Consider the following 26,318-nt stretch of genomic DNA (forward strand, 5'->3'; position numbering starts at 1 on the left):
TGAATATGTTAGTGCCCCATGGGAATTGCTTGTTCATTCCTATAAGAAGAAATATTTGATGGTTTTTATTTTTGAAAATACAAAGCTGTCTGGGAGAGAACAAAAATAGATGGCTGCTTAATTTCTGTAAATTATTTTATTACATAAATATTCTGTAAATTATTTTCGGTGGCATACTACAGTACTAGGTTTAAGTATTAGGTTTTTTTCTTTGTTTACATTTTGTCAGTTTCTTTGACAAGAGCTTATCATTTGTGTCTTGTAATACACCCTGAGCACTGATGATATTGAAGCCTTTCTCTACTTGGGGGCCTTCAGATGTGTATGCGAACAAAACAAAGATTGTCCTAGCCTTCTCATTGAAGGATGGGTGATAGAAAAATTTGAATCTGCTAATGATTTGAATCTGTTTAGGTAACATATCCCCTTCATGGATTACTGCCTTGTCGTGGCGAAGGGGCTTGTGTAATTCAATGAAGCTATGAGCTATGCCATGCAGGGCCACCCAAGACGGACAGGTCATAGCAGAGAGTTCTGACAAAATGTGATCCACTGGAGAAGGAAGTGGCAACCCACTCCAGTATCTTTGCCATGAAAACCCCATGGACAATACCAAAAGGAAAAAAAAATATGATTCTGGAAGATGAGCCCCTCAGGTCAGAAGGTGTCCATTATGCTACTGGGGAAGAGAAGAGTATATTACTGCGGGCAAGAATCCCTCAGAAGAAATGGAGTAGCCATCACAGTCAATAAAAGAATAGGAAAAGCAATACTGGGATACATTCCCCAAAATGACAGAATGATCTCAGTTCGAATCCAAGACAAACCATTCAATATCACAGTAGTCCAAGTCTATGCCCCAACCACCGGTGCTGAAGAGGATGAAATTGACCAGTTCTATGAAGCTCTACAGCACCTTATAGAACTAACACCCAAAAATAATGTCCTTATCATCATGGGGAATTGGAATGCTAAAGTAGGAAGCCAACAGTTAACCAGAATAACAGGCAAGTTTGGCCTTGGAGTACAAAATGAAGCAGGGCACAGGCTGATAGAATTTTGTCAAGAGAATACGATGGTCATAGCAAACACTCTTTTCCAACAACCCAAGAGACAACTCTACACATGGTCATCACCAGACGGTCAACACAGAAATCAGATTGACTATGTGCTCTGCAGCCAAAGATGGAGAAGCTCTATACAGTCAGTAAAAACAAGACCAGGAGCTGACTGTGGCTCAGACCATGAGCTTCTCATTGCAAAATTTAGGCTTAAACTGAAGAAAGTAGGGAAAAGCACTAGGCCACTCAGGTATGAACTAAATCATACCCCTGACGAATATACAGTAGAGGTGAAAAATAGATTTGAGGAATTAGATCTGATAGACAGAGTGCCTGAAGAACTATGGATGGAAGTTTGCAGCATTGTACAAGAAGTAGCAACTAAAACCATCCCAAATTAAAAGAAATGCAAGAAAGCAAAGGCTGTCTGAGGAAGCTTTGCAAATAGCTGAGGACAGGAGGGAAGAGAAAGGCAAGGGAGAAAAAGAAAGATACACCCAATTGAATGCAGAATTCCAGAGAATAGCTAGAAGAGATAAGAATGCCTTCTTAAATGAACAGTGCAAAGAAATAGAAGAAAACAATGGAATAGGGAGGACTAGAGATCTCTTCAAGAAAATTGGAGAGATGAAGGGAACATTTCATGCAAAAATGGGCATGATTAAGGACCAAAATGGCAGGGACCTAACAGAGGCAGAAGAGATTAAGAAGAGGTGGCAAAATTACACAAAAGAACTATACAAGAACGAGCTTAATATTCCTGATAACCACGATGAGGTGGTCACTGACCTCAAGCCAGACATGTGAAGCGAGATGGGCCTTAGGAAAGCTGAGCAACAACAAAGCTAGTGGAGGTGACTGTATTCCAGCTGAGCTTTTCAAAATCTTAAAAAACAATGCTACACTCAATTTGCCAGCAAATTTGAAAAACTCAACAATGGCCACAGGATCGGAAAAGATCAGTTTACATTCCAATTCCAAAGAAAGGCAGTGCTAAAAAATGTTCAAACTATCACACCACTGCACTCATTTCACATGCTAGTAAAGTTATGCTTAAAATCCTACAAGCTAGTCTCCAGCCGTATGTGGATCGAGAACTACCAGAAGTATAGGCAGGATTTTGAAGAAGCAGAAGAACTAGAGATCAAATTGCCAACATACGCTGGATCATGGAGAAAGCTACAGAGTTCCAGAAAAACATCTATTACTGCTTCATTGACTATGCTAAAGCATTTGATTGTGTGAATCACAACAAACTGTGGCAAGTTCTTAAAGAGATGGGAGTACCAGACCATCTTATTTGTCTCTTGAGAAATCTATATGCGGGTCAAGAAGCAACAGTGAGAACTGGACACTGATTGGTTCAAAATTGGGAAAGGAGTGTGGCAAGGCTGTATGCTGTCGCCCTGCCTGTTTAACTTATATGCAGAGCACATGAATGAAACTTAATGAAACTAAACATTAGGAAAACCAAGATCATGGCATCTGGCCCTCTCACTTCCTGGAAAATAGATGGGGGAAAATGGAGGTAGTGACAGATTTTATTTTCCTGGGCTCCAAGATCACTTCAGATGGGGACTGCAGCCAAGAAATTAAAAGACACTTGCTCCTGGGGAGGAAAGCCATGGCAAATCTAGACAGTGCACTAATAAGCAGAGACATCACTCTGCCAACAAAAGTGCTTATAGTCAAGGCTATGGTCTTCCCAGTTGCAATGTATGGCTGTGAAAACTGGACCATAAGAAGGGCTGAGCGCCAAAGAATTGAAGCCTTTGAATTATGGTGCTGGAGAAGACTCCTGCGAGTTCCTTGGACTGCAAAATGATCAAATCGGTCAGTCCTAGAGGAGATCAACCCTGACTGCTCTTTAGAAGGCCAGATCCTGAAGTGGAAACTCAAATACTTTGGCTATCTAATGTGAATGAAGGACTCACTGGAGAAGAACCTGAAGCAGTAGGCATGAGCCTGAATGGACTCCAGAAGATGGTAGAGGACAGGAAGGCCTGGAGGAATGTTGTCCATAGGGTCGTGATGGGTCAGACACAACTTTGCAACTAACAACAAGTAACATATATTTTCAACATTGCCTACTCTGAACTGAAGCAATTTGATTAGCTTCACCTTAGCATCTCCAAGCAAAGTAAATTGATTCAAACTGGCAGTCATTTTGCTCCTGTGAAAATAAAATTAAAAAGCACTTGTGCAGAACCTCCTTTTAGCATTTTGACTGAATCGTTGTTGCTGTTCCTAATCTAACACTTTAAAGGAAAGTGCTGCTTTGAAGAGGTGCTTCAGTTAACAATTTGCTGAATTAAAGTACCCCTTTAAAGTTCAGCACAATTTTTTAAAGTGTTATTTTTTTATCGTAAATTGCTTTGCTCTTTCTGCAAAGAATCCAGCACACTATAGTTCTGCATGATCCTGACTCAGATATTTTAATAATAATTGTTTACCTGTACTGTAATATGAATGAAGGAATAAAATACTTGTTCATGTTGTAATGCTAGAAAATCATTCAAATATCATCGCTATGTTCTTATTTCCCCAAACAATAAGAAAACTATGAGAATAAAATTATGGGCATATAGCAGGCAATTCAGTTCAGGTTTTTGCTTCAAATTCTTTATGAAATTTTTGAAGCTTGGCTCTCATGTAATGTTGAGCTAGTACAGGAGTCTTCAAACTTGGCCCTTTTATGGCTTGTGGACTTCAATGAGGAATTCTGGGAGTCAAAGTCCACAAACCATAAAGGGGCCAAGTTTGAAGACCCGTGAGCTAGTACCAGCAGTTTCATATCTCAAACCAAATGTTTGGTGTATGTCTGCAGGCAGGAAGTACAAGTAGTCCTCAAATTATGACCATAATGGAACTATTGTCACTTGTGACCGACCTTATTTTGTGACCTTTTTTGTGGCTCACCATAGGCATGGGTTCTTTGCTGGAAGCAAGAGACGAGGCGAGAGAGTTCAGGCAGGAACATGCTTTATTGAATGCAGGAACTAAACTGAGAACCAAGGCTGCTACACAGCTATTTGTACTCTGGCCACTAGGCAGCGGCCAATAGGTTTAAAGGAACCTATTGACCCCTAGAGCCAACTAATGGTGGTCCTGGAGACGGTCTGTCTGAGGAGCCAGCGACCGTTACTCAACTCCTTGCTTAAGCAATCTCACAGCAGATACTTTTCCTGAACAGGAGGCAAGTACAGTAGTTACACAAGCACTTACAATAGCACAATTACTTGAGGACAAAATCCTGCAAATAAGCTGGAAGCTTACATGACCTTGTAGATTGCCTGGGGGAATCCAGGCAGCTCTCGGTCTACCAGCTTGCCCGCCGGGCTGGGTAGACCAGGACCCATGAGTCCACGAAAGTCAGACAGACTCGAGTCCCTCTGGCTGGCCATTCCAGGTCGGCCTGAAACCAAAGTCCATCGTTGGAGCAGAGTTAGCACAGCGGCTGTCTTGGTCAGATTGACTTTCCCCATCAGGAGACCCATGTTGCACTCCTGGGCTTTGCCCATCTACAACCACCTCGCCGTTGTTCTGACTGCTAGAGGCCTCAGGGTATGTGAATTGCCCTGCTTGGCTGCCAATTTCTGGCTCTGGGAATGGACCCGTCATGAGGTCCTCGCTTTGTGGCCGTTCTGGGAACCGCTTCCACAGCTGATCAATATGGTGGTAAACGACTCACCTGCCATCCAAAGCCACCTCATACGAGAGGGGGCCCGAGACTTTAGCAATTTTTCCTGGCACCCACAAGTTCCCATGCCCATAGTTCCAGGCCCACACCCCCTCACCCACTTGCAACTCCCTTGGAGGCTTTGGGCGAGCGGCGTCTGCTGCCACCCGGTCTGGGTGCAGCCTGTCCAGTTTAGTGATGAGCTTTCTTCCCCAGCGAAGCTCTGCTGGGCTCTTGCCTATTGCTGTGCAAGGCGTGGTGTGCTGGCAAAGGAAGAAATCAGCCAGCCTGTGGTGCCAATCCCCAATCACCATGTACTTGACTGACTCCTTTGTAGTGTGCACCATCTGTTCGGCCTGCCTGTTACTCGAAGGGTGAAAGGGAGCCTATGTAGCATGCCTTATGAGGTTAATCCTCAAGAAGGCTTGAAACTATGCCGCTGTGAACTGGGCCCCGTTGTCGGATACTACAACAACCGGCAGTCCATGTGTTGCAAAAAGTTTTCTAAGCACCTGTATAGTCCTAGCAGTAGTCATACTTGCAATTGGAATAACTTCCAGCCATTTAGAGTGGCTGTCAACCACTATCAAAAATATCTGTCCCTGAAAGGGACCAGCAAAGTCGATATTTATTTATTTATTTATTTATTTATTTATTTATTTATTTATTTATTTATTTAATTTGTATACCGCCCTTCTCCCGAAGGACTCAGGGCGGTGAACAGGGCAATACATATCAAAAACAAGATACAAAAATTAAAAACGATTAAACAAAATGCCCACGAATAAGTTAAAACACATCAAAGGTAGGTTAAAACACATTAATCAAACCCAACCCCATCCCATCAGGCCAGGCCAGCTTGTTCGAAAAGGTAGGTTTTGAGATTGTGCCGGAAGGAGCGGAGGTCAGGCGCCATCCGGAGCTCGACAGGAAGATGGTTCCATAAATACGGTGTGCCCACAGAGAACGCCCTCCCCCTGGGGGCCACCAGTCGGCATTCTTTGACCGGTGGCACCCTGAAGAGGCCCTCTCTGTGGGAGCATACTGGGCGGAGGGAAGTTGACGCCGGCCGCAGGTGCTCCCCAAGGTATTCCGGACCCATGCCATGTAGGGCTTTGTAGGTCATTACCAACACCTTGAATCTCACCCGGAAGACAACTGGAAGCCAATGCAGCTCACGGAGCAGAGGTGTAACATGGGAGTGTCAGGAAACTCCCAACACAACTCTCGCGGCTGCATTCTGTACCAGCTGGAGCCTCCGAGTGGTCTTCAAGGGTAGCCCCATGTAGAGAGCGTTGCAGTAGTCCAGACGAGAGGTCACGAGCATGTGAGTGACCGTACGTAAGGCATCCCGGTCTAAATAGGGCCGAAACTGGCGCACCAGGCGAACCTGGGCAAAGGCCCCCCTAGTCACAGCTACTATATGGTCTTCTAGAGAAAGCTGTGAATCTAGGAGGACTCCCAAGTTGCGAGCCCTATCTACGGGGGGTAATAACTCACCCCCCATAGAGAGAGATGGGATATCCTGAATATCCCAAGATGTCGGTACGCACAGCCACTCGGTCTTGTCAGGGTTGAGTCGAAGCCTGTTCCTCCCCATCCAGACCCGAACCGCCTCCAGGCAGCGGGACATCACGTCGAGGGCATCACTGGGGTGGTTTGGGGTCGAAATGAAAAGCTGGGTATCATCAGCATATTGATGATACCCAACTCCAAAACCACGAATGATCTCACCCAGTGGTTTCATGTAGATGTTGAACAGGAGAGGCGAGAGGACCGACCCCTGAGGGACTCCACAAGCGAGAGGCCTCGCGGTCGATCTCTGCCCCCCTGCCAACACCGACTGCGAGCGTCCCAGGAGATAGGAGGAGAACCACTGAAGAACCGTGCCTCCCACTCCCAATCCCCTGAGACGCCGCAGCAAGATACCATGGTCGATGGTATCGAAATCTGCTGAGAGGTCTAATAGGACTAGGACAGAGGAATATCCCCTGTCCCGAGCCCTCCAGAGATCATTCACCAGAGCGACCAATGCCGTCTCCGTGCTGTACCCGGGCCTGAAGCCCGATTGGTACGGGTCTAGATAATCCGCTTCATCCAGAACCAGAGGGAGCTGATGCGCCACCACACTCTCAACAACCTTCGCAAGAAAGCGAAGGTTGGAGACCAGATGAAAGTTATTTAACACAGCTGGGTCCAAGGCAGGCTTCTTGAGGAGAGGTCTCACCACCGCCTCCTTCAAGGCAGCAGGGAAACTACCCTCACTCAAAGAGGCAGATATAACCGCCTGGAACCAGCCTCGTGTCCCCTCCTGGGCTGCATAAGCCAGCCAGGAAGGGCACGGGTCCAATAAACATGTGGTGGAGCTCAGCCTCCCCATAATCCTGTCCACTTCCTCCGGAGTCACAGGATCGAACTCCTCCCAGATAACATTGACAAGACCGCCCGTGTCCTGATCGTCAGACTCTGCCCAGTCGGAGTCCAAACCGGTCCGAATCCGAACGATTTTGTCCAACAGATGTTGACTAAACTCCTCGGCACACCCCTGCAAGGGTTCCTCACTCACCTCCTGATTAAGGAGGGAGCGGGTCACCCTAAACAGGGCGGCCGGGCGATTATCTGCGGACGCGATAAGGGTAGCGAAGTAATTAGACCTTGCCACCCTTATCGCTGCGACATAAGACCTAATATGGGTTCTTAGTCGCAATCGGTCGGATTCAGATCGGCTGGACCAACAACCGCTCTCCAGGCCCCGTCTCTGACGCTTCATCTCCCGGAGCTCCACGGAGAACCATGGAGCCCACTGGGATCTGCGCCGGGTCAGGGGCCGCAAGGATACAACTCGGTCAAGTGCCTCCGTGGTCGTCCTTTCCCAGGCTTCCACTAAGGCATTTGCCGAGCTGTGAGCAGAGGAGGCAGGTGGGGGCCCCATCGCTGCCTGGAACCTCTCAGGGTCCATTAAGCGCCTGGGGCAGAACCATCTAGTTGGCTCAACACACCCATGGTGGGGAGTGGCAAAACGGAAGACCAGCCGCAGGAGATGATGATCGGTCCATGACAGGGGCATAACAACTGGGGAGCCCCCACCAAGATCATCTAACCACCGTCCAGATAGAAAAACCAAATCCAGGGTGTGACCTCCCACATGAGTCAGTCCATGAATTACTTGCATCAGGTCCATGGCCGTCATGGAAGCCATGAACTCCTGAGCTAACTCAGATGATCCTCCCAGGGATGGTAGATTGAAGTCACCCAAAACCATGAGTTTGGGGAACTCAATCAACAGCCCCGAGAGGATATCGAGAAGCTCAGGCAGGGCTGCTGCTGCACAACTAGGCGAAAGCTACATCAGCAGCAAGCCCAACTGCGCCCTAGGACCACACCTCAGTAAGAGAGATTCACACCCGACTATCTGAAGAACGGTGGCCTCCTGTGGACATAAGGTCTCCCTCATAACCACAGCCACTCCCCCACCCCTACCCTGAGTCCGAGGCCGGTGTAGCACCCGGAAGCCTGGTGGGCAAAGATCAACCAGAGGGATACCACCCTCTGGGCCCAACCAGGTCTCCGTGATGCAAGCCAGGTCCGCATGCTCACCCTCGACCAGATCCCGGACGAGAGGAGCCTTATTAATGATGGACCTGGCATTCAGGTACACCAGCCGGAGCTCAGGTGGCTGCACATCCTCGCTCCCGGGGCCTTGGGGTGAAGACAGAGGGTCGGGGCACCTCACCGCTTGTAGATAGCGGGGATGCCCTCCCGGATATCGATACGGCCCTCTGTTCATACACCTGCTGCCATTCCCTAACGTCGTGGGAATAGGTAATCCCACGACCCGCTCCGGAGGCAACTAACCCCAGCTCCCCCCCTATGCGATCTGTACCAGACCTGGCCTGAACAATGGTTGGTGGATTACCCCCCATTTCCAACCAACCACGACCCTCCCCCCTCCCTAACCCCACAAAAATTTTTGCTAAAAAAGTAACCAGGGGCCTCTTATTAAATTTAAACCTGAGGCCCCTGTTCCTGCCCAGCCATCTCTCAGGGTCCCAACAATCGGGCCCTTCATCAAGAGGCAGAGTGGAAAATGAGGCAGGTCGCACCCAGGATGGGGGGGCACCTATGAGGGCAAACAGAACGGTACTAGGGTAACTAAGGTGCTTAATAATAATTAAATAAATCCAGCGGTCCACATTGGGCTATTTGTAGGCAGCTAGGTAGTTAGAATAAAGTTAGAAGAGAGATGTTAAAGAATATTGTTGACCTTGTCAAGTCAGGGCGGCAAAACATAAAAAACCATTAAGCCAAGCCCGTCCAAGCCAAGCCAAGCCAGCCAAGCCAGCTCTACTCTCACCCGAGCTGGTAACAGATATAAAGCCATGACAGTTCTCTCACAACAAATGGTGATACATCTGGGCAAAACTTGGCTAAAGACAACCGGGATAAATCCACCTCAGCTGATCTCTCATATCAGAGGGTGGATTGATAGTTAATTGTTCTGCCCTCTCACTGCAGACAAGTCCCAGATCTGTCAGGGCCAATTCTTGGCCAACAATAACTCTTAAAGTTGCAGCTGATGCTCCATAAGCAAGAGAGAGAGGGGGTGCCGGTCGGCTGCTCCGAAGCATCAGAGTTGGTTCCTAGCCGCTGTATCCCACAGTATCTTGCAACTCCGAAAGAGGGGAAGGTCTCCACGGCACAAAACAGCAGTCCAACAGATGATCCAGGGCCTGGAACCATAACCATCTCAGTTGGGGGAAGGAAGGAGAAATCTCTTCGTTGTGGCATATACTGTGCTAGCTGAAACTCCGCCAGCTGAGACACCAGCTGAGACGCGTAGTAAAACAGCAGGCAAATCATGATCACTGCTCAAAGAGCTCCCCACATCTCCACAACCAGCACCAATCAGCTGTTAATAGGCGGCAATTAGTTCAAATCGCCATATCATTCCCCAGTCTTAAAACTCCAAGAGGGGGGGGAGGTCTTCAGGTGCAAAACAGCACCCCATAGTTGACACAGACCTCAAAATCACCATCTCAGGGGGGGAGGAGGAAGGGAGAAGGGGAGGTTTCCTCGCTGCGGCAACAAGCAAGCTGAAACGCCACCAGATGGAAGTCGCGGCGAAGTAACAGGAGGTCTTCAGGCGCGAAACAGCAGCCCATAGATGATACAGACCTCGAAAATCACCATCTCAGTCGGGGGGAGGAGGAATGAAGAAGGAGAAGTTTCCTCGCTGCAGCAACGCACGAGCCGAAACGCCGCCAGCTAGAAATCGCGGCGAGGTAGTAAACACATCCTCAATCACCAGCCCAGCTTCACCAGCGCTACAACCAGTTCGAAGAGAGCCTTCACACCACGAAACGGTGCCCGGCAACCGCACTACCCCACTCCATCCAGGAACAGCAAGTTCCTCAGCTGTTTAGCTGCTCAGCTGCTCAAACAAAAGCCCATTGCGGAGCTCACAAACTCAGCTCCCAACCGCGGCTGCCATCTTAGTCTGGTTTTTACCCCAACTAAGGAGTGTGTGTCTCCTCCCATCTGTGAACAGGAGTATGTGGCATTTCTGGCCTGGACTGTTGACATGTGTAACACCTGTGTACGTGAGCCTCTATTGCCTTATCTAACCCAGGCCACCCTCATGCAAAGATTGAAGTACCCTGTCTCTTAATGAACTGGGGACAATGACCCTGCTCCCCCATAAAATACAACCCTTGTGAGCTGAAAGCTTGTGTCTACGTATAAAGTAGCTCTGGAACTCGGTGTAAATCCAGGATAGCACCCTGCTTAAAACCTTGTCTGCAGCAGTTTCTGCAACCACATCCCCTGCATGGAAGGGAAAGTCAGGCAAATCCTGAATGGACAAAATGCGACCTGCTGGAGCCAGATCTGGCTCAATCTGTGGCAATGGCAACCGGCTGAGGCCATCTGCATGGCCCATGTCTTTGCTGGGTTTGTGAACCAGCCTGAAGCTGTAGGCTGACAAGAAGATGGACCATCTTAACATCCTAAGGGACAGAATTTGGGGTGTCTGCCTATCTGTAGTAAATAACCCCAACAGTGGCTTACGGTCTGTGAAGACCATGAATTCCCTGCCATACAAGTAATCTTGGAATTTCTTCACCCTGGCCACAATGGCCAAGGCCTCTTTGTTAATTTGTGCATAATTGTGCTCAGCAGAGGACAATGTCCTTGAATAATAGGCAATTAGGACTTGAGTCCCATCACTTTTCAAATGACTTAAAACAGCCCCTACCCCTTACAGGCAAAGACTCTTTAAAGTGAGTGAGCACTGAATTGGAAGACAGTAGTGACTTTACTGCCTTAAAACTGCTTTTGTGGACCCTGGTCCACTTCCATGGGGTGTTTTTGTCTAAGAGCTGGTGTAACAGCTCTGCCAATGCGGCCTTGTTAGGAAGGAATGTATGGTCAAAATTGAGGAGGCCCAGGAATGCCTGAAGCTCTCTCTTCAACAACGGGCTAGGTGCCAGCTGAATGGCCTTCAGCTTGGACTCGGCAGGGTGGATGCTGTCGGCATCAATACGGAAACCCAGGAACTCAGTTGAGGAGACCCCTATGCTACACTTATTCTTTTTAAGATTGAGGCCCGCTTCGTGGAACCATTGAAGGACGGCCTTGAGCCTCCTTGCAAGCACCTCAGTGGACACACCAGCAATGAGTACATTGTCAAAGTAGGGACAGACCCCCAGAATGCACTTCAGCGTACGCTCCATAATACCTTGAAAAATGCCAGGGACTGTACTAACCCCGAATTGGAGGCACTTTACTTTAAAAAAATCCTGTGTGTTACAATGGTCTGTGCAGCGACTGTGACCTCGTCCACAGGTAGCTGTTGATAAGCCTGTGCCAAATCTAACTTCACAAAAACCGTACCCTCTTGCAGTGATGCCAGGATGTGGCTAACGACTGGCACCGGGTACGCGTGCTGCTTAAGTGCCTGATTAATGGTGCAGTTGTAATCAGCACAAATCCTGACTTCCCCATTGGCCTTAAGTGGCGTGACAATTGGGGTTTCCCATTCACCCCCATCTATGGGCTGTAGTACCCCTTGTTCAACTAGATTATCCAGCTCAGCATCTATCTTGTGTTTAAGTGCAAATGGCACTCTGCGGGGTTTGATCCTAATAGGCATTATGGCAGGATCAAGTTTAAAGGCTATCAGAGGGCCCTTGTATGTTCCAAGGCTAGTGTCAAAAACATCCGTGAACTCCTCGCATACTGATGCTAAGTTCGCCATTTGTGTCGGGTTGATTCCGGTGACCTGGATGCCCAAAGCATTGAACCAATGAAGTCCTATCAGGCTCATTTGCTGACCCTCCACTACAATAATGTCCAGGGGCCCTGAAAACCCCTTGAATTTAATGGCCAGTGTGGCCTAACCCTTGACGGCGACTCAAGAGTTCTGGAAGTGGGTCAGGAAGATGTCGGATGGCCTAAGCTTGGCCCACCTCTTGCTGTGGTTGCAGATGAACTGGAATGTTTCAAGTGAAATGATGGACACGGCTGACCCAGTGTCCAGTTCCATCCTGCAAGGGATGCCTTGCAGCTCGACCTGAAGTCAGAATTTGGGCTTAAGGGGGCGGCGAGCTTCCATGCAGCAAACGCTTCAGTGGATGTAGCAAAACCCTATGCTAAACTGCCCCGGGGCCCCAGTACCTCTCCTCATTGGAATGTCCGATTGGCGGTCCTTCTGGCGACCTCTGCAGACTGAAGCGATGTGGCCGGTCTTCCCGCAGGCCCAACACGTGACTGTCTGGAACCTGCAGTCCATGCGTTGGTGGTGGCCACCACAACCTGGACATCAAGAGAAGGGACTTGCCGTGTAAGTAGTCCCTTGTTGTTGGTCATTGAGCCATTGTTGGTCATTGTACTGTTGAAGTTTGTCCATGTTGTGGTTGCTTTTGGAGTCTTCTGTGAGTTCGGCATCCTCGTGGTGGATGGCCTCCTCATGCTGCATGCTTTTGGCGGGCCACATGGCTTTCATGGCCCTGGCGGCGGCTTCATCCGCCATGATCTCCTTCAATGCTTCTTGGAGCAAGAGAGTCTCTTTGGCGAAGAGTTTCTGCTGCAGCTCTCTGCTCTGAAGGCCACAGACGAGTCACTCTTGAAGCCTCTCTTCTAGATCGGTGAACTGGCACAGGCATGAAGCTTGTCTCAAAGCCATGATGAATTCAGTGGCTGTTTCACCTGGCAGCTGAACTCTCTGTTCGAATGCGTGCCTCCAAGCTATTACTGAAAGCTTGGGCTGGAAATGGTCGCCAAGCCATTTCTTCAAGTTCGCGAACGTTACGGACTCCAACTGTGCTGGTACGACCAAATTCTCCGCGATGTTGAATGTTGCAGGCCCACAGATGCACAGGAGCATTGCAGTCTTCAGGCTGTCTTTGGCGACTTGGTTGGCATGGAGGTAGTTTTCGACCCTCAAGATGTATGACGACCATCTCTCCGGGTGAGTGACATCAAATTCTTCAAGCTTTCTGACCTTCGCCATCTCGGGAAGTCTTTGCAGCTGGGGCTCATCTTCTTCCTTGTCCTGCTCCTTTGTAGGCCCAGGGACTGGTCTGCAGGGCTGGTGGTTGCTAGCGTGGCTGTGCTAGGCCGACTAAGGGGGGGAATGCTTTCCTTGCCAGGTGCTTGGCTGGCATTACCCCCTAGTGACTTTCAGCTCTTCTGAAGGAGCAGGATCCCACCTTCGTCGCCAGTGTTGTGTACTGGGTTCTTTGCTGGAAGCAGGAGACGAGGCGAGAGAGTTCAGGCAGGAACATGCTTTATTGAATGCAGGAACTGAACTGAGAACCAAGGCTGCTACACAGCTATTTATACTCTGGCCACTAGGCGGTGGCCAATAGGAACCTATTGCCGCCCTAGAGCCAACCAAAGGTGGTCCTGGAAACGGTCTGTCTGAGGAGCCAGCGACCATTACCCAACTCCTTGCTTAAGGAATCTCACAGCATTCAAAACCCACATGGTACAGTTTAAGAAAAACTAGGCCCAATACATTACACATGGTTTTACCAAAAACCAGAAGTAAATGCTAGTTTTCAGAAACCTTCATTAAATTCAGTCACATGATCACAGAATGCTGCAAATGGCCATAAAATGCAGCCAGATTGTCAAACACCAGAAGTGCAATCACATCATGTGGTAGGGGACATCAGAATTTCAAATCTGGATTGTAAGTACCTGCCAGAGAGGTCCATCATAACAGTTGCTAAACTACTAGTTGAGGATACCTGCATTGCTTGTTTAAATTTTCATACAGGAGTTAGAAAATTAAATTGCTTTATTATTACATCAGATTTTTATCCCATTTTATTATTTTATAAGTAACTTAAGTGGTGAACATACATAATACTCCCTCCTCCTACTTGCCCTACAACAACCACCCTGTGAGTTAGGTTAAGCTGAGAGATAGTGAGTGGCCCAAAGTTACCCTGCTGGCTTTTATGCCTAAAGCAAAACTAGAACTCACAGTCCTGATTTTTTAGCCACCATTTCCAACACTACATCAAACTGGCTCTTCTTAAGTCAGGTTGTGAAATTTTCATTGGCTTAAGAGTTCACAAGACTCTATGTGGCAGGTCTGAAGACAAGTAGAAGTAAAATAAAATTGTTTTTTGCTCTTGAGTGTCATTGGCTATGTCACTTTTATTATATGGCTATGTACATTATGATGAAATAAATGTTTATGATTCAGTGAGTTGTTCAAACTTAGGTAATTTTATTATTTCAAACCATGGTTATATATAAACCATGTATTAATACATGTGTGTGTAGCTTGTGTGAAAGATCAATTTTGTGGTTATTATATGCTATTCATAGAATGATGCCATAGGGTGATGACATAATATAGTGTTATCACTAGAATATTCCTTGTTAAGGCTTTTGCAGAATATGGACCCACCCTATGCTATCAATTTTTGGAAATTAAGTTGTGCAATCTAACTTTAAGCACATTAATTATGGTTTGGCTAAAAGTATCGCTACAGTATTTCCTGCAGTCTGGAGATGGTTTTATCCTTCCCTGAAAAGCTCTTAAAAGCTGCTAGAATTCAGAAGGCAGTTTATATTGAGTAAAGATATTGGCTTATTTCACCATTTTCAGGATTCACTAGCAACAGGAATCTTTCCCAGATATTATTAGCCTGAGAATTGCTGAATGAAAATCATGCGCTCTACATCCCTTTTGCAACCACAACACTCTGAAAAACATAGTTGTGCTTGTTTTATATTGGAAGTAGCAGATTTTGTGCATATTTAAAATTGTATTTTATTAAAACTTCTTTTGAATTGCATATTTTTAATAGTGATCTGTGGCTTATTTTTAATTTTTTGGATTTTTGTTCTTCATATTGTAAGATTCACAAAGTAGCTCCAAAGACCATGGCATCCAGACTAGAGCTGGAAGGGACCTCGAAGGTCTTCCATTCCAACCCCCTGCTCAAGCAAGAGACCCTACACCATTTCAGACAAGTGGCTGTCCAGTCTTTTCTTAAAAACCTCTAGTGATGAAGCACCCACAATTGAAGGCAAGCCGTTCCACTGATTAATTGTTCTCATTGTTAGAAAGTTTCTCCTTAATTCCAGGTTGCTTCTCTCCTTGATTAGTTTCCATCCATTGTTTCTTGTCTTGCCTTCTGGTGCTTCGGAAAATAAGTTGGCCCCTCATCTTTGTGGCAGCCCCTCAAATACTGGAATTCATCTACAACATTTAAGGAAACTACATTTTGTTACTATCTTTAAACTATAGGGTGTTGTTCCTCTCTCAAGCATTTGCAATGCTTTGAATTCTGTATTTATGAAGAACTTGAACTGTTTCATTTGTACGATTATGAGTTAATCATGAAGAAGTCAATTTTAGATGACATTATATCTCTTTTAATCTAATTTGAGTCAAATGGTTAGATAACAGGTAGAATTATGACCATTAATTCAGTGACCACTGAAAATTAAGATGGTGAATGAAGGAGACTTATGCCCAGCTATGCAAAGTGCAGCCATTGTAGCATCCCCAGTCACATAATTGTAATCTGAATGCTTGGTGCCCAGATCCCGATTACAATATCACATGAGCCACAATCACATGATGATTATTTTCAACATTCTGTGGCAGCTTCCTACAATCTAAGTCAATGGGGAAGCCAGCAGGAAGTTGAGGACTGGAAATAGTAAAGGTAAAGGTAAAGGTTCCCCCACACATGTGTGCTAGTCCTTTCCGACTCTAGGGGCCGGTGCTCATCTCCGTTTCAAAGCCAAAGAGCCAGCGCTTGTCCGAGGACATCTCCGTGGTCATGTGGCCGGCATGACTAGACGCCAAAGGCGCACAGTAGTGGTCCCTATTTTTCTACTTGCATTTTTATGTGCTTTCGAACTGCTAGGCTGGAAGAAGCTGGGACAAGTAACAGGCGCTCACTCTGTTACGTGGCACTCGGGATTCGACCCGCCAAACTGCCAACCTTCTGATCGACAAGCTCAGCATCCTAACCCACTGAGCCACCACGTCAGTACAAAGAAACAATTAGGTCAGGGATAGAATAAGTTAGGCTCAAAATTACAGCACAGGCATGTAGCAGCAGCCCTTCCTATTCCTCTAGGTGTACTCTAGGTTGTATTTGAGAATATTGTATATAGTACATAAAATATAAAGCTAACAATTACAACCACCACATTCTTCTTATCCTTCCACCACTGGGACTGAAATAGCACTTGTAGTTCAGACTGATTGAAGTGAATATTAGGGAGGATGGTAGGTACACTAATATCCAGATTTATCAAATTTCTTTGGATTTAATCTGACCTGTCTAGCTCCCCCACCTGGTTTGTGGGGCCACTAGCAAGATCATACCCTGTCTTACAAAATCTCCATAATGCTTAGAATATTCATTCACACTTAACTACAATTAACAGATTAGGTTAAGAGATTCTAATATTGTCATTTGAAAGCTTTGAAAGATATTCATTTTTATGAGGAATACTCCCATATTATATTTGATAGAAGACTTCAACCTTGATATCTGAAATCTCCATTCCTTCATTTCAATCCTGTATATCACGTTTTTCTGTGATGTGTTTTGGGCTAAGTAAGGGAGCATTTGGAAAATTACAAGAACTGAAATTCAATATATTTTGCGAATAAAGAAGTCTGCTTTAAACTTTTATGAGTTTATACCAGGGAAGATGATTTAACAACTTTTGTATCATCCTGGAAAGCTGTTTGGGTGCTTAAAGTTGTTGTGATGCTGGAGATAGATTCCAGTATAGTCAGATTTTACATTTTTCAAAATATGGATCAGTTATTACTCTATTCCAGGGAAACCTAAAACTGAATATCGATGTCGTCTATCACATTTTGTTTAAATTCTACTCATAAAGGTTTTGTGACTTTAAAATTGGTAGTCTTCCCCTGATGAACTAATTTGTTTGATGAAGTAAATACAGTTTTTATATTTAATAACTTTCTAACTTGTCTTAATAAAGTAATACTACTGAGAGTGATTTTGAATTATGTTGTATTCTGATCTACTTAGTTTATTTTGCTTTTCCCAAGACTATACCCCATAGAATTTAATGTGACTTCTGAGTTAATTCAGGTAAGTTGCATTTTGTTTTTTTAACTATTTTTTAACCTCCTTATAATAAAGAGTGCAATGTATTTCTGAAATCTTTGTCCCTCAGGAAAGTAAATTCATAAATATTTCCTATTATATCTTGATCTCTTAATTATTTATGCTATGTGCTGTGAAGATTTATCTTAAGGCATTCATGGCAAATCCTTAAATCTGTTGCCATTTTAAAACAAACAGTAAATATAGAGTTTAAATTATTTATTTCTCAAGATTCATTTATCAGAGCTCACTCCATAATAACTTATTGAAATGTAAACAAAATGCTACAGAATATTCTGAAGCAAGCTGCTAATGTACAATCTTGAGCACTTTATGAAAATATACAGTATACATATTTAAATATATATTAAAAATCTTGTTTGCTCTTGGGAGACAGTGAAAAAAATAGGATGTATTTTTTAAGAAAAGAAGACCAGAAGAAATAAAACAAGACAGCATATGCCTCCATCCCCACTTAAAATATTTTGCTTTTAGCAACTGACTGCTTGAATTCCCAGGAACTTTAAGGGACTTTTATTGTGAAATCATTAGAGCTAGAAAGCTTTAGTGAAGAACCACTGAGTCACGAAGTAGAACTCTCTGCTCTGACTAATCTGTATATATTATTGAGTACCTGCACATCTCAACTTCAGTTTCCAAATTGCTGCTAACTTCTGCATGTGGAAAAGTTGTTAGCTGGTGTGAAAGAGATTCAAAAAAGGTAAGGGCAGGGTTATGTGCCCAGTTTTCCATATTCATAGTATGCTTTTTGTGTACTTTAGATAAGCTTAAATGTGAGTGGAGGATGGCAAATGAAAGCAATTATATATTCATAGAAGCAGAAATTGTGTGATGTGGTCACACATGTAGCTAGTAACACTGCTAGTTACTGATTCTTAATATTTCGGTAATTGGAGCTCTGCTTTTCAACCTCATCTTATTTGCACTCTCCGGCCTCTTACTTTCTTTTAAATTCATTCAGAATGCTAGTGTGACAATAGCTGTTTTGGTCTGAGTTACATGTGTGATTTTTTCACATATAATCTAGGATTTTGCAATTCATCATATTCTACGTATAAGAAATAGCATGCAGGCTATTTTTCCTATGTTGGCTCTTTGTGTTTTTTTTCACTTAATGTGGATTTAAATGCTTCAAATACTGTGAGATTGGGAGAAGAAAGATTAGGGAAAATATAGGTTTTTCTGAGAGGGAAAGAGAAAGAAAAACTTCCAAACAATTAAATAGCTTAACAAATAATGCAGAAAAATGTTGGATATTTTAACAGGGTTATTTAAGATGCCAGGGCTTGAACAATGCTTTGGGGAAAATATTGTTTGTACACGCTGATACTGTTGGTTTCTTTTTGTTCAGCTGAGTGTTGGGAGAAATTTGTGTAAGTGGCCTTCCTATAAGTTTTGTGAATTTCAGAGTACTTATAGTCAGTTTTTCTGGCTTCCCTTTTCGCTAGTTGTAAGTAAATATTTTTTTAAAAAATGCTAGAACTGGATATAATGTATGAGAATAATTTCTCACAGCTAGCACTTCATTAGAAAGAATGCTGGGAAAAGTAGTGCTGGTCTTTGCCTCATTGTCCTTTTTTCCTCCCACTTTGCTTCTGAAGATGATGCAATTACAAAAGTTTACAGAAAAATGAAAAATAGGCTTTCACAGATATGCCAATGTCTCCTTTTTGAAACATTTAAATCCACATTGTGAAAAAACACAAAGAGCCTTGGTGTAAAAATAGGAATGGGCGGGTTTTGTATTTTGGAAGGCATCTGGATGAAGAAAGAAACCACTTTCCTGAATACTTCATGCTTTGTGTTACAAAAGAAATTGCAAACTTAAAACACTGCAGTGTTTTTTTCTCCATTACAAATATTGCAGGAGTGATTCAGAATGTCTTGGAGTGTGTTTATCTACACATGACTGCATGTTTTATGGATGTGGAGGGGGATTATGGTACATGTCTCATTTGTATTTGGTCTTCTCTGATGGTCTCTGAGAAGATGAAAGCAGCCTGAGATAACTGTGATGATAATGATAATGTCTGAAATGGGCAATTCATGAGGAAATGTTTATCTTTTGGCAGATCTGTTGACCTCAAAAAATTTGACTAAAAGTTTGGGTCCAGGATATTGTGTGAGTCACAGGCTATTGCTTCAGAACAACAAATGGCTAAAAGAATGCGTTAAAAAAGATTTAAATGAAAAATATTTTTATACCCCAGATTTTTCCCACAAGGATTGAATTAAGGTGAAAGATATGGAAGGTTTACATTGACCATTGACAGCGATTTTAGTATGGGGAAGTTTATTAGATAAAGATATAATCAAACTGAGTTATATCTAGACTAGTTATGCAAGATTTAGATTCATTGGAATTGGTACTACTTAGCCATGATTTACTTTTCAATGGTTTTAGCAGATCTAAAACAGCTGTCTCTATGATACAGATAGTTATTCAGAAGTATAGGAGATATTGGTAACCAGTACTCATATAGTAGTCATTCTCACATTGATGTGTGAGAGAGAAATAAATGAATACATCTGTTGTGTGCTATACAGATAGTCGGCACTTAGCAACTACCTCATTTAGAGACCAACGTTACAACAATGGTAAAAAAAAGTGTCTAGTCCTTGCAATTATGATCTTCACAGGATCTCTCTGCTCTTATTTTTACTTGCTTATTTGCCTCATATCAAGATATCCAAAATGAGAAAAAGAACCTCAGCTCAGCTAAAAGAAGTATCAAGAAGCAAAGGAAAACTGAGATAGAACTATAAAACATAATTGTGGTCTCATTTATTTTTCAAATTTATATAGCCCCACCCATCTCACAAAACAAGTGATGCTGGGCAGTAACCAACAAAGTTAAAAAATATAGTTCAAGAATAACAATTATAATGATAATTTAAAACTACAAATTATGAAATGCAACTAAAACAAAATAATGGGCAAAGGAATGCTAATAATACTGGAGAATTATTAATTTATTTTGCCAATTCTATATAGAGTCTCTAGACCTGATGGCATAACCAAGTCTTGAGGGATCTTCAAAAAGTCAAGATTTTCACTTAGTGATTGCTTTATTTAACAACCAACTTGCTGGTCGAAGTTGCAGTTGCTAAACAAGAACTACCTGTATGCTTTTTCTGTTGGAGTTGTTTAATTGTTGGGTGGTGATCTGAAATTTTTATTACATTGTGTACTGCCACTGGCTTCTCTGAACAGAAGTGCAATATGTAAATAGTGGTCTATATACACTATCTTAAAATGTTTAGTAAATGCATTTTGTTGAATAGATATATTATGAGATGAATAGAATGAATAGAATATAATGAATATGTTAATAGAAAATATTAACGTGAGTGTAGTATCATGAAACTGAATAGAATGTCTGTGAATTATAGAAAGTAGCCACATATATAACTGGAAGAGTTTTTAAAACTCATTTGTTATATAGTGGAATGTCTATCATTAAACACCAATCACAAGTTATGGAGATATAAATTAAGGCTGCAGTAAAAATATAATCAAATTTGGGACAAAATTATTAAGAAAAATTGAAATATAAATTCATTCTGGCCCAGATTTCCCTAGCTACTTTAGATCTCTCCTCACTTGATCCCGTAACTTCTCCTGTGATGTATGGGACAGTTGGGAAACAAGAAACATCTATTTACTAGAAGGTAAACTAAGTTGAGATTTGAGTGGGACCAAATAGCATATTGCCATGATACACTATGTTACTAGAGGTATGGATGCTATGTGCCTAGTAAGTTTTTCTTTTAAAAAATATTTTTAAAATATCAGATACATTAGTGAGGTTGATCATCACCTGAGAGAAGATTAATGTCTACAAGTATTATATTGTCTACTCCTGCCTTATATAGTTAAACATTTAATTTTTAAAATATTTGGTATAGGTCTGGTGAATCCCCTAAGATTTGCCGACATTTCCAGGATTGGACCTTGTATATTTAATTATGTGATCTATCATCACATGAAGTTGCTTTCACAAATATTGAAATCTATCCTCATTTTATCACATGACATAACGCACTATCACTTTTTACAAATAGGATTTTGCTATTTGTTGTATTATATATTTTGTTAGAAATGCTGGCATTTTCCCAAATAGGACAGATTAGATAGGTATAATCTTAACTGAGAAAATTGTAACTAATAGGAAGGATTTTGCACAGGTCAGGTGAAAGATGAGAGGGATTATCCATCCAGGATAGTCACATTTTTTTGGAGATAGTGATCGATTCCAAGGTTGATCAGGGGAAACAACTGAATAAAATACAAAGGAGCTATTTTAGGAACTCTTAGGAAGGGGTTAAAAATAAACTTACCAATACTATATTGCAATTATAAAGGCAACAGTATAACAACTCTTCTGCTAAGAAAATACTGTGTTTTGAGATTTCCTAGTTAACAAAAAATGTGTAGATACATAAATTATGCAAGATACAATAAATTCTTTTCTCAGTCATAACACTTGAATCAAAGATCATTTAATTTAGTGTTTTTCAAACTTGGCAACTTTTAAGATTGTGACTTCAACTCCTAGAATTCTGGGAACAAAAATAAATTGCCAGGTCTGAAAAACATTGATTTAATTAAAGCCTAATGGTGGGAGGTTCAGAACTATCAAAAAGGAATATTTTTGTATTTTATGATACAATTAACCAATGTATGTGTGCAACCACATATGTGGCTGAAAGCATACCAGATGCTTGTAGTAAGAGTGTCCCAGCCTCTCAAATGCAGGTCTCCAGGTCTCATTAGCTTGCTACCAAAGATGAAGGTAAATATTTACCAAAAAATAATTAAAGCAGGATATAAATAAATATATGATTCTTGTCCAAAGAGTATGATTTCTTCCCTCCATGAAATTTTATATGTCTGTTGGGAATGCATTAAAGACTGCTAACAATTTCAGAACATTCTAACTGGATTCTCAGGATTCATTGGTGGTAAATATGTTAATCAGATACAATTTCTTTATATTCTAGGGATACACTTTAAGACTTCTGCTTTTCTGTTGTATGTGTTGAATGAAGAAACTATCTGACTGTGTGCACTCTTTGTGTGTATGTGTGTTCATTCACTCAATTGAGTTAAGGGTAAAGACATCAAATTCTTGGAATACTACAGTATTTACCGGTACTAGGCTGAGTAGCAACAGTTCCAAGCTACAAGATAGGTAGTTATTGCTTTGGAGTTCCTCTATTTGTTGTTGGCTTTAAAATAGATTGTTAAATAATTGTTTACTATTTTAAGTATATTCTGTATTAATTAAGTGTATTAAGTTTATTTTTTATAAAAATATAAAAATAAAATAATATCAAAAGGATTGTTTAAAATCAGCAAACGTCCACTGAGCATGATCTCCTTTACTGGTTTCATTGCTTATCAGTCAGGAAAATCTTTTGAAAGTAATGTAGTAATGTGTAGAAAAGCTACTCAGCCATGCTGTAAAACTGGAGAAATGAGAATCCATGTATGTGTGTGTGAGTGTGCTCATGTGTGGGTGTGTCACATACATTCTGTTTTGCATGCCAGAAAGCAGCAATGTGTACTTGTTTTATATAGATCTGTGCCCTTTTTTTATTAGGGTGTGTTAAAAATCTTGTAGTCTGACAGGCTATTAAGGAAACATCTGATCAGAGAATGAGTCTGACATGGCTTCCAAATAGGAAATGCAAACTATTTATTGAGGAAGCTAATTAATTATAGGAAATAACTACAGTATAAGTATTTTTCCTTCTTTTCAGAAGTATATGAAAAGATTTGTTCCAGGAAGGTACACCATCTTGGAAAACTTTCAAGATTATTGTTTGGGTTATTGGTATTGCAGTGTTAAATGCATTTTCTTGGAAATAAATCAGATTCATGAGATTTTAATTTAAGGTTTTATGCAATGCTGAATTGTAAGACCCTCTCAAAGTCACTGACATATTTAATCGGTGTTCCAGCTTCTTGGCCTTAAAATTTATTTAGGGGTTGCCCAATACTGAGTATATTTATTTAAAAGTAAACTCTATTAATCTTTAATTATGCATAGTATTTGATCTGTTTGTTAAAGAAATTCAAGCTTCAGTTTTTCTAAAAAAACACTTGCTCTTATACCATATATGTTGCATATTCTTATACAATGAGCCAATACCTTTTTGATTCAGGGAGTTGCATGTATTATTGCTATGCTCTGAATTATCAAAATAAGTTCCTATAAAAAGGTAAAGGTTGCCCCGCACATGCGTGCTAGTCGTTTCCAATTCTAGGGGCCGGTGCTCATTTTTTTCCCCCAAAATGACGGCGACCACGGGCGGCGTTTTGTGAGCTCTGTGACGAGCTCTCACAATGGAAAGCCGGGAACTCACTTGAGACCCAGCCGAGGCTTGTATCCGGACGGGGGTTGGAAATATTGGGTGAGCGTCGTTTTTGCGGCGTGGAGCCTTTCCCCCCAGAGCCTCTCTCTCCGGAGGGCAGCAGCATCAGCAATTGAGCGGCCTGCATTCTGCCGCCGATCTTCCCGGCGCCCGAGATCAGCTGTCGGGAACCGTTTCTGTTTGAAGCCCTGCAAGGCAGCGGCAAGGCAGTCCTGCAAGGCAGCGGTGGCTTGGGTGGCCCCCAAGCCGGCTGCGGACCATCTGGCACCCGATTTCAGCTGGCGGGCACCGTTTTCCAGCTGCGTGGACTGTTTTGGAATGTTATTTTCGGCTTTCTGGCCTGCAAAATGGCCACGGATCATCTGGTGCCGGACGCGTTGGCTGTGCGGAGGCTTCTTTCCTTGAAGACGGCAGAGACCTGGCGGCCCGAAAATCGACCGCGGAATTCTAGATACTTAGGATTAACTGGGTTAGTCTCTGGCAGCATGTTTGTATCATCTTATTTAATTGCTACTGCTGCTTATGGGGTTGGCAGCTTGAAGATTGGCCCTGATTGCGATTGCGATTGCATTTGCATTTGGATTACATCGGATGATGGCTGGAGATTGATGCAGGGTTTGGATGGACTGAGATTTCCCTGCTCTCGTGACTTCCTTTTGATGGTCCGGAACAAACCCGGGACTGGACCGCGGTGAGAGGGCGGCCCTGAACTGTTCATCAACCTCTCCACTGGTGTGAGAGGCCAGTGGGGGAGGTTCTATCCGGCAATGACGCTTACCCACTCCAGACTGGATCTCACAGCTGTGGTGAGAGGTCAGCTGTGAGCTCATCATCTGGACCGGCTCAGGTGAGAGCAGAGCCAGATTAGTGGATTAGTGGATGAAGACGTGTTCCGGTCTTAACATTTTATCATCTTAACATCTTTAACATCTTACAACATCTTATAACATCTGACTTTCCATTGTGAACAATGGCTCACACGGATATTTGCTCTATATGGGCTGATTACAATATTCTAGGTCGGACTTGTACGCCCTTAGGGGGGTTTCTCCCTCCTGGTCACAACCAGCCTTTCTGTCTACCATCTCCCTTGATGACGGGCCCAATTTTTGGGATCCCGAGAGGTGGTTGGGTTTACCTAGGGGCCTCTGGGGAGACGCACTAAGAGGCCCCTGATATTTTTTTTAGCCGGTTATTTTAAGGGGTTAGGGAGGGGGAGGAATAGTGGGGAGGGGAGGGAACTAATAACCGGCACTCAGTCTGGGTCCGTTATGGGCTCTGGTGGAATGGGGTTGGGGGTGGAGGCTGCTGGCTCTGCATGTGCTGGGGTGGGGTGTCAAATCCCCACGATGATAGGGAATGGCAGCAGGTGGTTGCACGGAGGGCCACATCAATATCTGGGATCGCGCCCTCGCTATCTTCAAGCGGTGGCACGCTCCGACCTTCCGGTTAGCACCCTTTTGCCTGAGGATGAGGGTGATCAGGTCCCTGAGCTTAGGCTGGTGTATTTTAATGCCAGATCCGTTGTTAATAAGGCTCCCCTCGTTCGTGATTTGATCAAGGAGGAATGCGCGGATCTGGCATGCACTACCGAAACCTGGTTGGGCTCGAAGGGAGGGGTCCCTCTGACTGAACTATGCCCCCCAGGTTTCTGTGTGCTACACCAGCCACGGGCTCAGCGTAGGGGCGGTGGGGTGGCGGTGGTTATTCGGGAGACTTTATGTCCGTGGGAGACCACCATTGTCCAGATAGGCGGGAGTGAGTCCCTCCTCCTGAGATTTGGCCCTCAGGTCCAGATGGGCTTGTTGCTCACATACCTGGCACCCAGCTGTGTGGCAACAGCCCTGCTTGGGCTGCTCGACACCCTCTCATGGTTGGCGGTGGAGTTCCCCAGGCTTATAGTGCTGGGTGACTTCAACCTGCCTTCCCTGGGAGGGTTGTCAGAATTAGCTCGGATGTTCATGGCTTCCATGACGGCCATGAACCTGACCCAGGTAATTCAGGGCCCGACTCATGTGGGGGGTCACACTCTCGACCTGGTGTTTTTATCTGGGCAGTGGTTGGATGATCTGGGAGGGGGTTTGCCAGCCATTTTCCCCCTGTCATGGTCCAATCATTATTTCCTGCGGCTGGTCTTCCGCTATGCCACCCCCCGTCACTGGGCTGCGGAGCCGACCAGGTGGTTCCGCCCCAGGCACCTAATGGACCCAGAACAGTTCCAGATGGCACTTGGGTCTATACCCATTGCCCTCATTCACAGCCCGGCCGATGCCTTGGTGGATGCCTGGGAAAGGGCGGCCACCGAGGCACTCGACCGTGTTGTACCCTTGCGACCCCTGACTGGGCGCAGATCCCGTTGGGCTCCATGGTTTTCTTTGGAGCTCCAGGAGATGAAGCGTCGGAGACAGTGCCTGGAGAGCGGTTGGAGGTCGAGTCGATCTGAATCTGACCGATTGCAGTTAAGAACCTTCATAAGGTCTTATCTTGCGGCGATGAGGACAGCGAAGGCTAATTATTTCGCTGCCCTCATCGCGTCCGCAGATAATCGCCCAG

At 43.9% G+C, this 26,318-nt stretch overlaps 1 protein-coding gene across 3 annotated transcripts in view; it reads left to right on the forward strand.

The window, feature by feature from the left end:
- Window positions 1–26,318, forward strand: part of PALLD (palladin, cytoskeletal associated protein) — a 487,514-nt gene that overhangs the window by 328,231 nt on the left and 132,965 nt on the right. The window contains exon 1 of one of the 3 annotated variants that reach the window (XM_083367273.1): window positions 17,949–18,084. The exons of the other annotated variants lie outside the window; for them this stretch is intronic. The gene's annotated coding sequence lies outside the window, so the exon portion shown is untranslated. Of the gene's footprint in view, window positions 1–17,948; window positions 18,085–26,318 lie in introns of those variants that run through there. 3 annotated transcript variants of the gene reach the window in all.

Source organism: Vipera ursinii (genome assembly GCF_947247035.1).
Source record: "Vipera ursinii genome assembly, chromosome: 7".
NCBI lineage: Eukaryota > Metazoa > Chordata > Lepidosauria > Squamata > Viperidae > Vipera > Vipera ursinii.